This window comes from Helicoverpa armigera, chromosome 10, assembly GCF_030705265.1.
Source record: "Helicoverpa armigera isolate CAAS_96S chromosome 10, ASM3070526v1, whole genome shotgun sequence".
Lineage (NCBI taxonomy): Eukaryota > Metazoa > Arthropoda > Insecta > Lepidoptera > Noctuidae > Helicoverpa > Helicoverpa armigera.
The window spans coordinates 10,879,804-10,895,976 of NC_087129.1; the positions used below are offsets into that span (position 1 = coordinate 10,879,804).

The following is a 16,173-nucleotide window of genomic DNA, read 5'->3' on the forward strand; positions in this document are numbered from 1 at the left end:
TTATGCAGGTCATCGTCGTGGTGACGTAGTGATTAAATAAATCATCTCTCAAGCGGGTATGAGAGAACCGGGTCGATTACTGGCCAAGCAAGAAAAGTAGATAACCATGTAACTTTAGTAAGTTATTTTTTCTAATACACCAATGATTAAGTAAGAAGTGAAGGAGAACATTTTAAGGCAGCCTGGGCGCAAAAAAATACGAAAAGTACTTAGGTACTACACTTATCTACACTATCGAATCTCTCTATGGCTTTAAGGTTGGCTGTAAAAGAACCCAATTCTGGGTTAAGCTCGCCGTTGTACATAAACTGTCTTAATTCTTTTCATATTTATTGTTAACTGTGCAATAAAGAATAAATCTACCTTCAGCAGTTGCGGTGATCAGGTAACGCTCATTACTTTTCTGTATGAGTTCTCTCCTACTCCCCCCTGGTATCTAATTTCTCATTTTCAATACCGTTGCTCCGGTCATTCCAAAAAGCTCCGCTCTTCTCATACCTCTGACACAATTCACTCTTCTTTTCACATTCAAGCAGTGTTGCCAGATGTTGATCTAGCGTTCTCCCCAAATCTTACCCAAAATCCCCCCAAAATGTTAGTGTTTTGAGAAAAAACCCCCAGTAATTAGAAAAATATTTATTTAAATACAATCATTTATAATAATTTAGCAATTGCTTCCATGACTGGATCAGCATCCTCACTTACGTCGCCGGCTGCAGTTCCGAGAGTTCCGTAAATCTCTTGAGCATCTTTGAAGTTACTTTAAAATTAACACATCCTTCCGGCATTGAATATCTCTCATATAATATACTCTCAAAATAGATTCGGTCGTGTTGATGGCTAATTTGTTTCTCAGTTTGTCTTTAATAATCGCAACTTGCGAGAAAGCTCTTTCCACAACCGCGTTAGAAAAAGGCAACGACAAAATTCCTAATGCCAATTTGCTTACATGTCCGTGTCATGTGGTAGTGTGTGTATGTTTTTGTGTGTGGTTCTATGGTGCGTTCAAATTAAGTAGTGAGTAATTTGGTAGCGTTTAGTCATAAAACTTTTTAGAAAAATCCTCCAACTCCCTCCAAGCCAATTTTTAATCCCCCCGCTAATCCCCCCAAAGGATTCTTCCCCCCAAAAAATCCCCCGTGGGCAGAAAATACCCCCAAATTTGGGGGGAATCCCCCCCATCTGGCATCACTGCATTCAAGCTATTCTTCTGTGGAATGCGCTGCCCTCAGAAACCAGGAAGTCACCCAGCAAACAATCTTTTAAGAGTGCTGTGCGGAAATACTTGCTTAAGAAATCGTTGGCAGAATCATCATCATAATAATTTATTATGTGTATTATATGTATGTATGTATTTATTGTTATTTGTATTAATATTGACGTATTTAATTTAGTATTTAGTGTTTTATCCATTATTAAGTTTTCGTTTTATTGGCTAATGCACCTACCATGTTTTTCTCTGCATCACCCTAAGGTTGACTGGAAAGAATGCCTATGGCATTAAGTCCGCCTATGTGATATTTTTGGTTGCATAAAGTTTAAATAAATAAATATGAGAAGATGCTTGAGCCCTGTAGAGGAATAATTAAAAAGGCTCATAAAATATATAGTGATGATGAACGCCATACCCAAAAGCTAAACGTGATTGTAAATAAAGGAGGAGTGGGATATTGCTTTATATCCAATGTGTTAGTTTAGGTAGGGTCAAACCTATTAACTAAACTACCACCCACGCATCCACCCAAAGATGAATATCAGAAAATCAAGGATAGTCTTGATTGACCTTTTCATCCAGCTGTTTTTGGCTTACGGATATTCCAGCTATAGATATTTACAGCTTGTCTTAACGATTTGACATTAAGTGTGTTAGTCATTGCTTGCTGCAACTATTTTGAGAAAGCACTCTACCAAAAAGGTTATTTGAATTTTAGTTTTGTCCCAAATCAAGCTACACTACCCGTAGGTACAAACGTTTGTATGTAGCTTTCCACAGTTGAGATTTTCTGGGCACAAGGGTAGAGTTATTAGTATATTATTAGTGAAAGTGTCCAATCTATACTAACTATTTCAGTATTGGGAAGTTACATTATCACCGAGTAACATGGGCTCTTATTATTATTTGTAGGATTTATGTACCTATATTGCACTGCATTTCTCTGTGTACGGAAAGTATTTCCACGGGACGCGGGCTAGTTTAAAAAATGCAATAAGACTTTTTGATGTTATAAGTAGATTCATTATGGCTATGATGAGTTACTAAGATTATTTTTAAAGTTATATAATTCGCCTCGCGTTGCACTAAATTACCAATTTTAATGAACTTTTTCGCAGACACATTAAAAATAGTGTTTGAAAGTTCTCTTTAAAATTCACTATTATATATGCAGCATGAAAGGAATATCGCAATATTGTTACAATGAACACAAAAGTGTTGTTATTTTTAATACCTACCTATTGGTTAAAAACTGTAATTTATGAACGCTTTGTTACATCTATGACCATGTTTAAACATGTTAACCCATTTTTACATAACGAAGGATGTGAGGCACATGTAAAATATTTTACACAACAATTATGTCAGCTTTCGTTTTTTTGAAACTAGACTGAAAAATCACCTCTGAAAGCATTCATTGTGCGAGCAAACTGGCCTATCTCCTTGTGAGGCCGACCAATATTCAATGAGCTGTTTAAAGTACAAGGTGTAGCAAAAAGTGAGCGGCACAGGGGTTGTAGTACCGAATGCAACGGCTCAACTTTTATCGGTTAAACTAAATAATATCACGGATTAACATTTACACATGCGGCTAGCGGTGGGCAGAGAGTGTCGCGAGAGCACCAGTGACCGCAGTCGCTTTTCGCGCACCGTCCGGCCTCCGCGTACATTTCCGAACGCACGCTCGCAACGTAACACACGCTTCCCGCCACAAATTCAAACATCGAAAACCCTACGTTCGAATAATCAAAATAATTATTTTTCGTTGATTGCAATCGAAGTGCACTCGCGCGTAAAGTCCGAACCGACGGCGACACTTGCCGCCAGTGTCCGGATTGCGTCGAGGACGTTGACATCTATCAACTGATACGGAAATCGATCTATCGATTTGGATTTTTCCAATAATGTAGATTTTTGGCGGGAAGTGCGTGTTGTGTAAAAAGTTCTTTTTTTTCTAACTAATAGTGAAGGTGGTATCGGTGTTTTCGACAAGTGACATGGAATAATGGTGGATTCCACGTAATAAATCAATCAGTGCTTTTTTTACTACAAATTGAAGTTGAAGACAGTTAAACATTACTGAAAGGTGAGTTTCACGTGGTATAATTTCGTGTAATTATTTTAGTAGTGAGTCAATGATAAATCTTACGCTTTCTAAAGTCTCGACCATGAGTGTGGCTGCAGTCACGACTGACCACAGTCCGGCCTGATATCTAGATAGATCAATTTTAATCAAAAAGAACCCTTTTTGCACATTCAAATTTTCAAGGTGTGCGAAATAATTCATAATGATATGTTTCGGTAACATTTTGTAAAGTACGGCCGGAGCAAAAACTTGTTTTATGAAAGTAAACGGTACTCTATATCAGTGCGCTGCGTTGCGACATTTCACTTTTAAGATAATTAAATATTGTTTTTAATCAAAGCAAAATAACTTTTCCTCTCTAAAAGTAATTTAATACTGAAACTTCATATCCGCATTTAGTTATAAAAGGTAAAACGTAACAAGTTGGAAAAACAATGTTAGCTCGTAAAGTACATAACCAATGTTAAACTTCCATAATAATTTACTAGACAATGTTGTATGTAGCACAGAATGCAACATTTTGTTATCTAGAACAGAATTTATTACTTCACTTTAAAAGCCATAGGAATAAAAAAAATTCTATTGCCTGTTATTTTCTAAGTCACTTTCAATTGTACTACGAAATACCTAAACAATATTACACCTCTGTAGAAATCTCTGTCATTCCGACCCTTGAAAAACGAATGATTTTTAACTGCCGGAATAATTGCTTTGATAAGATCATTCATTAATATAAAATCATAACCAATATGGTACTTACTTAAAACAATTAAACACCAACCACCAATATTGTCTATTACACTCTCGAGTATTATTAAGCTGCGTTCACAACAAGATGTAGGACAGTCCAGTTGAAAAAGTTAAAGACCTATTTCTTTTAACAGTTCACCTTCTGATGGTATAAATTGTTCTATTCATTAGTTATGTATTTTCATATGTGAAATATATGAAATTAGCATTTAATTTAGGCTATTTTTATCTTGAAATGACTTTGTTCCTCTGATGTTTCCGTTGTTAGCCAATGTTTGGTTCAAATATTTTGATAATCATGAAGTCATTAATAACCAACTTCGGAGATTTTTGTCGAGAACAGTACTAAAAGCAAGTACTTGCCTACTTACTCTACTTAATGTAAACGCGCCTTCATTTACCAATACAATTACCCGGATCCAGTTGTTTCACGATTCAAATGTCGTTGGTCAAGAATTAGATCTAATCGTAGTGTTAGCCGCCATTTGCCGAAATGGTAGCATTGGTAGCAAATGGTAGCTTGACAATATGGACCTTGCTTCCAATTATGAATCAATGCCGAATATTTTCCTTTTTTGAAACGACTGCGTGGGTTGTGTAACTTATTCTGTTTTGATCTAAATCTCTTTAGCAAAAATGATCTAGAGAATTGAAATAGGTATTTGACGGGTAATTAAAAGTATTTTTTCTTTGTCTACGGATAGAGTAAACAATGCAAGGTTTTTGTTAGCGATTGCATAAAAGAAATGATTCAATTTACGCTGAGATTTAGAATGTGGATAACAGCTAAGTGGGATCATTCTTTTAAGATTTCATGTCTTTATAAGTTAGAAAAAAAATAATTTGGATCGGTATTTAGTTTTAGCAATTTTGCTCTCATTATTAGCTTTGTAATTTCAGCAAACTAATTGCTCTATACAAAAATACGAAATCGGCAAAAAATAATTCGCAAACAAAGTAAAATTGCGGCACGTATCCAAAACAAACAACTTTTGCTTTCAAAACATTATTTTGATTAGATTTACAGTAGAACTACTGATGTAATAAGTAAGTCGAGTAAAAAGTGACATTCCATGTATCGATTTTAAATCGCTCGATATAGAAAGTGAGTGCGTGTACGGCTACTGGCGAACATTTCACTCGAGTGTTTATATTGAGAATCGATTTAATATTTTTGCATGTTAATCGCTCGGTTTGATGATAAATATTTATTGTATGGCTTCATTAAAAGAAAGGCTGTGTATTTTTTTGACTACAAGGTAATTTATTTTTAGTTTTAGTATTGGCTGTTAAAAACTTATTCATAGTAGATATTCTTCCTTAAAAGTACCATAATTGTTAATTATTAAATTACAGAAAACTGTTTTTATATCTGCATACTATTGTTTTACTAAGCATTTAATAATAAAAGTTCCATTATATTAGACTGTACTTTAGATTAGTAAGTCAACTTAAAACTAACTTAGTACAAATAGAAACAAAACACTTTCAAAGTAACAAATGAACTTGTCATATTTGAAATGTTTAAAGTATGACAGCATTATAAAAACATGTAGATAGGCAGTGCACGAATCGAGATCACATCGATAAAGTCGATAATCGTTATGTTGTTTTATTATCGATTCAACATCGCTACCTCTCGCGTGATTAAACGAAGTCACACATCATAAATTGTTAATGTTAGATTTTTGGAAGCAGGTGCAGGCTACAAAAATAGGTACTTACATAAATAAAATGAATGTCGACATTTTAGTTTTCTCGTATAACTAGATTTTTTTTGAAATGTCACCATTAGTATTAATAATAAGCAATGTCTATTTTCTAGCTAAATGTCAGTCAAAAATTCGAAAATATCGAATTTTACCTTCTTTCTTAACTTATTTATGCAGTGTTTTTACTGTCTGTATCTTATTAAAAAGAAAATAAACACAACAGTTTTTAAAATGCAGCTCGTCGTAAAAGGACATAATTGCATACAAAGTGCAACAGGCAAAACAACATTTAGAACTTAGCGTTCACTCAGAAAAGTGTAATTTTCTGTATGTGACAGTTTTAGGAATCGACCAAGACAAGTTGCAACTCTTTGGTAATTTTCACCCAGTAAAATCTTCCTTAAATTACTTAAATAGTACATATTAGTAAAAACATCACTACTGTATATCACAAAGCAAATCAGTAAAACGATTTATATCTATAAACTCGCTAGCAGTTATCATATCTCGATTACTCGCGTGCTCGCCAACCATCAGACTACAGATAGCCGTATTGAGGATATTATGTTATAGAACATTATTTTGTAACACTGGAAGTGAGCACGTATGAGACACGGTTTGATACTAACTTTGATTATATCGATAGATTTAACTTAAAAAGAAAAATATGATAATGTAACTACTGTAATGGGAAGAAAGCCCAAATCGCACTTGTTCTAAAGGGATTTAACTCAAAATCTAGTTTTTTGAGGTAAGCATACCATAAAATTCCTTAAACGAATGCCCATCGACCTACAAAACAGATTTATAAAATATGTTCTAGGTGTATACAAAAATCATTTTTACCACACACAGAGACGGAGAAATGACTCTTTAGTTTTTTTCTGAAACAAGTGATATTTTGAGTTAGAACTCTTTTGATCTAAGTGTACAAAATATTTTATTAGTAGGAGGTGGTAGGTATTGTTTAAGTTCACAAAGGTTGCGTTCAAATAATTACTCATCTATTAAATTCGTTAAAGTAAACAATACATTAATGTTCTGAACTGTACACATTGATTTCAAAAGTTAATTATACTGAAATGCTGTAAAACAATGCTAGTATTCTAGCTATAGTTCTTTGTTCATTTGGTCTAAATGCAGCACACATTTTCCTTACTCAGATTCGGTCATTATAATATCTAATCTGAGCTGAGTGAATGGTGACCTTGATGATGCACAAACAATCACAGACATGTCATACTTTCTATACCTTCTTCATATAGCTATTGGATAGGTATCCTCAATTTAACTCTGATAAAAGGAACAGAAGAAATGGTTTAACTTTATTATCTTACAAGGCTTCTATTCTAATTAGGAAACTGCATCAATGATCAATTCTCGACCAGTAATCTGCAATTCTAGCCTGAAGATGGGAAGACCACTGTAATCATCATCATTTAATACGTTTAGAGAAGCAAACAAAATTTAATTAAAATCCAAAATCAACATTTACATAATAAATGAAGATCGTGCAAAACTCTCCACGTAAAATTCAAAACAGATGCAATTAACATTACCATACTTACGTGTCTGCAAACGGTAAGAATACATAATTCTAATTGTTTCATTATTACGTAATTTCTGAATATAATACGTCTGTCTGAGACAATACGGTTTGAGAGAAATTATACAGAAAGTTCGGAAAATCGTATGTTTCATTTAGTATTGAATAAGTCATAATGTCTTGGTTATTGTTTCTGTTTCGGTGGGTAGCCAAGGAATGGGAGTAATGATCGAGATGTGATGTAACTGTGATCGTCATATCGTTAGACTAAGGGAGGCAGTGTTGCGTGAATGTAGGCACGTAGGGTTATATTTTGGTTTGGAATAACACACGTTTTACAGCGCTAATATCGTGAAATAAGTCCGTACATAACAATTTAACTAGTTCGCACTTTCCGTCTCATTTGGGGAACTACGTCTCTCACTAAGATAAACAGAAGCCTGTCCTTTGTCGAGCTCTAACTGGACTATGCATGCATCAAACATTTAAATTGGGTCAGTAACTTTGGCGTGAAAGCACAACAAACAAAACGGTTGTAACTTTCGCATTTATATTAGTAAGGATTACTTCATTATTATTTAAGGCTTTTTGACTACGAATAACATGTACATTAAATACTTACCCTATAACAATAACAACCAAGTAATATCAAAAGATAGCAAAATAATTTGGTAGAAAATAAAATTCTCTATGTACTTGACGACAGGCAATTTTAAATTCAAAAGTTTTTCATGAATGCTAACAATCTTTTCCTCCACTTTTTTGTATAGAAATAATTTTGGTTATTAGTATTATATTCGAGTAGGTATATGTATAACAAAGACCTGTCTTTCAAAGTCAAGTGACCGTGGACAAAGCGGTTCTCATACCGTTAATAAATAGGACTACATGTAGTAAATGTGAAGCGAGTGTGAGGCGATGTGTGGCTATAAACTATAGCGCTAACTTCAGTTTAATAAGTTAAAATTATTTAAACTGAAAAAGAAATTCGACGCAAGAATGACATGTTTTGACATCGGTCAAATATACAAAAAATAAAAAGTAAAAATTGATAACCACTTCCTTTTTGGGAAGTCGGATAAAAACCACATCAAAAAAGATAACTAGACTATACTCAAACTAACAAAACGCCCAAAACCATATACCTACATCTTGGACATCAGTTACTAAGTACTCAAACCTTTTATTTTCTACCACTCAAGGAGACTCTCTCCACATCTCATCGCTCTCCATACGAGAAGTCCGTACGTCTGTCAGAATCTAAAATAAAAAAAAAAAAACAGCCGCCAGTGAAAGTCTGTCTGCATCCTTATTCAGTCACACATCGGAATTGCTGTAAAAGTCGCATTCTTCGTCATCCACGCCTTCAAACAGGTTTATAAGGAAGATTGGTAATTAATTAGTTATTTATCAATTTAGATTGAGTTTTGATGTGATGAATTATGCTAGTGGTTAATTGATTATGAAATAATTTGCATAATGCATATATTTTTTATTGATTTTTTGGTTGGTTGAGACCAAATATCAATGATTCAGTTTAAATTAAATCATCATCATCCTCCGAGCCTTTTTCCCAAACTATGTTGGGGTCGGCTTCCAGTCTAACCGGATTCAGCTGAGTACCAGTGCTTTACAAGAAGCGACTGCCTATCTGACCTCCTCAACCCAGTTACCTGGGCAACCCGATACCCCTTGGTTAGACAGTTTAAATTAAATAAACTTCTAAATAATTCCAGTTAATTTAAAGAGGCGGCTTTATAACACAGGCTTCTGTAACCTGACCTCTACACAAATAAAACAATACATACATTGAAAGAAAGTTAAGCTGTCATTTAACTAACGTGTAAAATATACATTAACTTTGACGTTGATGGGATGAAAGCTTCTGACTTGCAAGCTAAGATAAATCCATCCATATTTAATTTCGAAATAATGTGTTCTAAATAATATTAAAAATAAATAGCTCTCGTCTGACCTCATTTTTCATGAATGTACATTTAAAGCAAATCGCAGTTCTAATTATCACCTCTTCCATGTAAAAGACATCAACGCGCGCTAATGGCAGTCGTCATTTTGCTCATACCATACTTTGAACATACTTTTTTTGTTCGTACCGTACATTCGAGTCAAGGTCATCAATTTCACCGCTTTCTTCGTTTGCATTGCAAATTTGAATGCAATATTAAAATTGTTGTATGCAAATCATTTCATAATTAAGTCATTGATGCATGTTTTATTATCAAAAATGTTCAATATTCAAATGACGACTTTATAATCGAGTCAAGTATTTCCTTGTTGGCGTACATAAAAAAGTTAAAAGTCTATTGTCTAGTGTAACGGCGTTATTCGCAATGAATTGAAACGAATGAGTTATGGTCGTTGGCGGTGGGCTAACAACCTCTCTCCGCTTTGTGAATTGTTGAAACAAGTTTTGCATTCGAATGTTCGATACTATTTCGAGTTGATAATAATTAGGTTGTATTAAGCTGGGATTGTTATCAAATAATTTTAATTAGGCTTCTATGTTCCTATTTAAATAACAATGAAAGTGGTCTCATAATTAATGGCATTAAAAGATACTTCAAGAATTTAAAGTCAGTCTTTAAATCAAACACTAAATAAATATAACTAATTAATAATTTGCATTACATAAATATTTCATTGAAGTTAATTTTGTAAGTTATTTAACAAAAACAAGGGGCTTGTGACGTCACCAGTTGGGTAAACTCACTCGAGTGGCGCGGTTGAGCAAAAAACGGTGCACTGCTTTTGACCGATAGCTACAAGAAAGAATGTGATATCATACAGTCCAAGTGTTTTGAAATGGAAAGTTTTATTTTCGTTTTCATTGAAAGTTTAATTTGGATAAGAATATTAAACAATTTCGGCTTCTTTTTATGTTTATTTTATGGCAGTGTTAAAAAAACACATCAGTCCAAGGTTTATAATCAACGATGATTACAGGATGGTGTTTTAAGAGATCTTTTAAAACAATGTGTCATGACCTAAAAAGGTGTAAAAAAAGTTTACTCAAATTCTGTAATTCGTAGAAACGTCTTATAGGTAGCTCTTTCCACAGCGTTGAAGAGTCCATCTGAACCAGACTGAAAAGTAGCCCCCGAAGTAACATATTTATTTACTTAAACAACGGCATTTCATTCGTCTTCGCCATAAAATAGCAACAAACGAAACAAAAAGGTAACAAACCTTCATAAAGTACTAAAAATAACCCAGTTTTTAGTACCAAGACAAATTTAAATACACAAAGAACTAATCTAGTATCAGAACTGAGTCACTAACATTGTTTAGCATACCTATTTTGTTGAAAACAAGTTATCGGCTATCGCAGTCCACTTTCTACTAGGTATTGCGGCGATTCAACTTGACCCACATAAACAGATCTAAATTAACATCTGTAATCTATCATAACACTTGGAAATTATAAGAAATTACTATTATTATAGGATTAGGTTTTATAGGCTCTATTTTGTGGACTTAGTATAATTTTTGATTGGTAATTTGTAAGTCATTTCAATTTAAACTGCTTTACGAACCTAAATAAAAATTAGCCTATAGCCTTCCCCGATAAATAAGCTTTAACATTGATATATTTTTAATCGGAGCACTAGTTACAGAGATAAGCGCGTTTAAGAAAACTCTTCAGCCTTATAACATTAAGATAGCCTGAAGTCGATGAAAAATGTGAACAAACTTGGCATTCACACCATCTGGAAGGTCGAGATGCTATCATTTATAATTTTCTCGGTTGTCTGTTGAAATACTTACCTTAGACACTTATACAAGAACTGTACTTTTGTTAACCTGTCATCATCATCAACTTTTTTTTATGGTCACCACTGCAGGACATGGCCATTTTTTCATACAGATCCAATAACGAAATGATATTTCAAAAAGTCAAATCTAACAAAACTCCATTGCTGAACTCAAGCCTCTTCACTAACCGGTTGTTTTGCCAATTTAAAAAGTAATCCTTAACCAACCATTAATTTTAATTTCATAAAATTATGAAAGTACGCTGCGAGCAAAAAAAATAAATTCGTATAATATGCATGAATGAACTGTCTCTCATACGAGTGTAGTAACAAACCAGTCGCAGCATCCTAAGCGAGTGATCTCATACTAGACTATCAGTTTACAGTGTATTGAACTACTGCGTTTCACTTCACTGGCTCTGCTGTAATGCTTCAAATAGAAAACTAATTAGCCTAGCTGTTTTTATTGTAGGAGTATACAAAGTGATAGATTGATGAGTTAGGAAAACTATTTTTAGATACTAGTAATAAGTTAATGAAGCTGTCTTCATCATTCCCTTATCCCAATTTATTATATCTGATGGGAGCAGCATGTATTCTCCTACCATACTTTCCTATCGAAAGTCATGTCCGTAATAACAGTCTTTGCAGCCATATCGTCTTCTGTCGTTGTTTTGATCACCCTCTGAAAGTATAAACGATTAATGTTTTAGTAAATTCCTCTTTAAAGGCAATTAAAAACGTTATTTGTATTTTTATGGTCCTGTTCACTGAGAAAAGCAAAACAATTTTAGCGATAATGTAACTTCATTAAACTGTGATATTTAATCATTACTTAAGTGGTATACTAGTAACAGTATACTTGACTGGTACTCATAATGAGCAAATTTTCCAAAACACAGATCCATTCACGTCTAGACAAGATAACGACCTCAAGAAAATTCCACGGAAACAATGACCAGAAACATTTTACCGAAAAACATTGCTATTCAGAACATTTCTCCAAAAATTATGCAATTATGCGCTCAACAAACTAGATGAAATGTTAGGAATAACCGTGAGAATGCATACTTAATAGAAATGTACGTAATTGTTCGTCTGTCTGTCTGTCTGATGTGGTCTGTGTATGTATTACCTTGCGTTACGTCGGGGAAAGTGTCATTGATATGTTAAAATGGTGAAATAAAGAATAGTGTGCGCTCTGGTATAGAATGCTTTTGAATACATATTTAATTCAATAATTATAAGGTATCTTCTTCCCAACTCGTCATATTTTATAAAATACTAGCTTTTGCCCGCGGCTTCGCTCTCGTCAACTGACTTCTCTACTTTAACCTATTTTTTTTTTCATAAGAACCTTCTCCTGACAATAACAAACACAACAAAAAAAGGATTAGCCAAATTGGTCCAGGCGTAGAATTGTTATTGTTTTTATTATGCCATAATACAAACAATGCAATAATACAGTACAGTCAGGCACAAAATTTAAGATTCAGTACAAATAAAATGAAATATTAAGGGTACATAAAATAAATGCACCAACATAGAGGTAATAATATATCTTTGCCTTTCATTACTCACAGAAATAGAGTACCTATACATTCCGGTAATAATTTATTTACCATGACTACATAATCACGCATGACTAAACAAACAATCAATTACTATTATGTACATACACATAACAGAAGCACCTGTCAACTGCTTATATATATATCCACAGACTTACACTTACTGTAGAACGGTTAAGTCATATTAATTCTTCATTTCCATTAGGAAAACTTGTTACAATATTAATAATAACATTAACATATCAACACAGCATTTTGACAGTCGGAAAAAATAAATAATATGTTTTAAAATATTGGTATTAGTTCTTTTTTTATTTTTTGGATTCTATTCGTAGACTATACATTACCAATATTTCTCACCTTCAATGCATTTCCCCTAAATAAATCTTGAAACAAATACAATAAAACTGACTTCATCTTTTACCTTTAACGATTACTCTGTTATTTTTACTCTGTGTGACAAACCGGCGCGGGCGCCGCTGCTCTGGTTTAGAAAGTGAACAGTTTACGCAGACTTCCTACGGTAACGTTTACGTTACTTGTTGATATCAATCTGGTTCGGGATTACTCCGCATTCCATTACGTTAACCAGATGGCTTTTAGTTAATTACGCTAGTTGAAGTGTGGTTAAAATATTTTAAATACTTTGGAAGATTCGTTAAAAATGTGACAGACATACTAACTTCCTTATGTATTGTATGTTCATCAGCAAAAAAACAGTTTAAAAAATAAACTTTCATAATTTACCCAATTGTCAACATTTTTACATGTTCATTCAAACTAATGAATTAGCCTACGTAATGCTTTTAAATCTTAGAACACGGTGTTCAATGCGGAACTATTGGCGCAGTTGCAGCAAACTGCTGACTTGAATCGAATATTACAACAGAGGAAATCTAACGACAAAATGCTAATTTATTAAGCCTATAAGTGCATCGATTCCACAACAAGCGTGAATGTAAAATTACAAGCTGCTTTTGTATTAGCGTTTCGATAATCTTGATTTACGGACGACGGAGTGTTTTGATCAAATACTTCCTGTACTTCAACTTAACTCCACATCCCCGCCAAAAGAAAAAATGGTCAAACTAGAGACTATTGGACACCATGATGGCTCCGCAACTAGGCTATACTTTACCTAGGTTCATTAATAAAATAGGTATAAATAAAGCTCAATATTCAATAGGGTGAAGTATTTTCGGAAACCCTGAAGCGATGTTATTAGACGTAAATTTCCATTTCAAAAAATAATAGACCTCACATTTCCTCAACACAAGCCTTCTGCATATGCAAAACGCCTAGACAAAATACAACCTTGAATATAACGGATATACAAAGCTTTCAAGTGTGAAACAATTCTTCAGATACCACGATAATAAGCTATTTGACACTTCAATTATATAAGGAGACGAAACAAGGCGATGCTTTGTATGCTAATGTTCAGACCAATTATTGTAACAATGAAGGACTGTTGACCTTTTGGAAATGGTGCTATTATTTTCGATGAAGCCAAATAACAGGATTGAAGATATACTTAGGTATTATTAATCGAAAGAGTAGTATTTATACTGTTTCTTTTAATTCGATGCACGATTTAGGGCTTTATTTTTAATACCCTTTAAATGCGCTATAGGAAATCTTTCGTCCACTTTCGATAATCTTTTTTTCTGTTACTTTATGTGTTTTTGCTGTACAGTAAAGTGAGTTTAAATACATATTAATAATTAATTTGCGATTCTGATGTTGGCAGTTAAGCTCCGCTGACGATTTTATACATAGAAAGTCTATTTTTGCTGTTCTCTGCTGGCTAAATTGCATATAAATCTAGAGCATATTGCATATAATATTGCACTTATTATTTCTCAATAAAATGTCAAAAGATCGTCAAAAATGAGTCACAACGTATAAAAGGAATAAGATAACCTTTCACGATTGTGAATGTAAAAATGTTTTGCAAAGATATTGCAGTTTCAGGGGGTGGATCTTAGTGAAAGTGAGATAGATATTTGTGATAGTCTTTGAATTAAATGTTAAGTATTATCTAAGAGTATTGAAACCTCGAAAAAAATAATATGTAAGGAGTTCTTGCGTAAGAACTTTCTTACACAAAGGACATTGATCTAAGAAGACTGTTTGGCACAAAAAAGCAATTGTCAATAATCAATAACATTCCGTATAGTACACTAAGACCCAATCTTAATACAGAATCCACAAACTTCAAAAAATTGATTCATTTATCGATAAAACAAAACAAATATCGCATCTAAAGCGATCATTAAAACAATGCATTAAACACTCGATTATCTCTGATCTCGATTCTTCATAACTCGATTAGTGTAATCACGTATTGTACGAACAAGGTTAAAGGATGTTAATATCTGTATTTTTCTCCATATTATGGCATTATTATCTCACTATCTTGGATGCTTCGGAAGTATTTTGCATGCTTGACTGTTTCGGCCAAGGTGTCAGCAATTTGCTTAGGCTGAGCGCAGATGGTTCCATGCATATTTAATCTGATTATATAATTAAAATAAACACGCTATGGAAGGTAATTTAAATAATAAATAGGAGCAACTTTAATTAAAGCTTATTATGAAATTAAAAGTGATTGTCGGTTGTTTATCTTTTGGTTACCCCACCCTTTTTTTCTGCATTTATAACTGAGTCTTTCATATAGTCTGTAACTAGATTTTAGTTGAGTCTGAATGGTTTAGAAGTGGGAACTGCATTTAACTGTATTGAAGTTCAGTCATTTTAATATATGCCTTAAAAGTTTGTTCTGAATTATTGCTTCTGTTGCAGTTCCCTACATTTTTCACGGTACAATATTTTTTATAAAGAAGAATAAAAGAAGTGTGAAATAACAGCCGGTGAGACTTTTAAGAACAGATGGCTTCCGGGGCCAAAGCTTTGAACTCCATTGAAGTGTAGTGTAGTGCTTACTAAGTGTTCTTCTTGTATAGACTACCCTAAAGATAGAACAACGATTTAACTGAAATGTAAGTAGCCGTATACAACGTTTAATTTTTATCCATCAGTCTCACCTCATTAGTTTCAGTACTTTAGCACTATCACGAACACGCAAAAATCTTGTCAAAACGCACATTGGCGTCGGGTTTCTCAAGCCATAAATTACAAAATAATTGCAATGCGTAATTAATTTCTAAGTGTAGTTGTCATGGGATTCATAATTATGTAATTAATAGTAATGACACTACCAGTAGTATTTCTACCAGTAGTCGGTAGTTTGTATTAAGTTACGTGTTCACTGGTGAAGCGAATCGCGTGAAATTTTGTTTCGGAAGAAAGTAGTTGAAGTATATTTTTTCTTGTTAAATATTTTGGACAGGTGTTTGTGTTTTGGTAATAAATAACTGTAGTTCCGAGTATCCATTAAAATACTTTTATATCCATATCCAGTACATTCAGTTGACTTGTTTCCCTTAATTTGTAAACACGGCTTACTTTTTAAATTAATTTAAGCCTTCGTTTAAAATATATTTATCAATAAATTACGTT

At 33.4% G+C, this 16,173-nt stretch overlaps 1 protein-coding gene across 11 annotated transcripts in view; it reads left to right on the top strand.

The window, feature by feature from the left end:
* Window positions 1-2,791: 2,791 nt before the first annotated feature.
* Window positions 2,792-16,173, top strand: part of LOC135117379 (mucin-2-like) — a 107,467-nt gene continuing 94,085 nt past the window's right edge. For 10 of the 11 annotated variants that reach the window (XM_064036508.1, XM_064036513.1, XM_064036516.1 and 7 more), the window contains exons 1-2: window positions 2,809-2,949; window positions 3,179-3,299. The gene's annotated coding sequence lies outside the window, so the exon portion shown is untranslated. Of the gene's footprint in view, window positions 2,950-3,178; window positions 3,300-16,173 lie in introns of all 11 variants that reach the window. The other variant, XM_064036509.1, reaches the window with a different exon arrangement.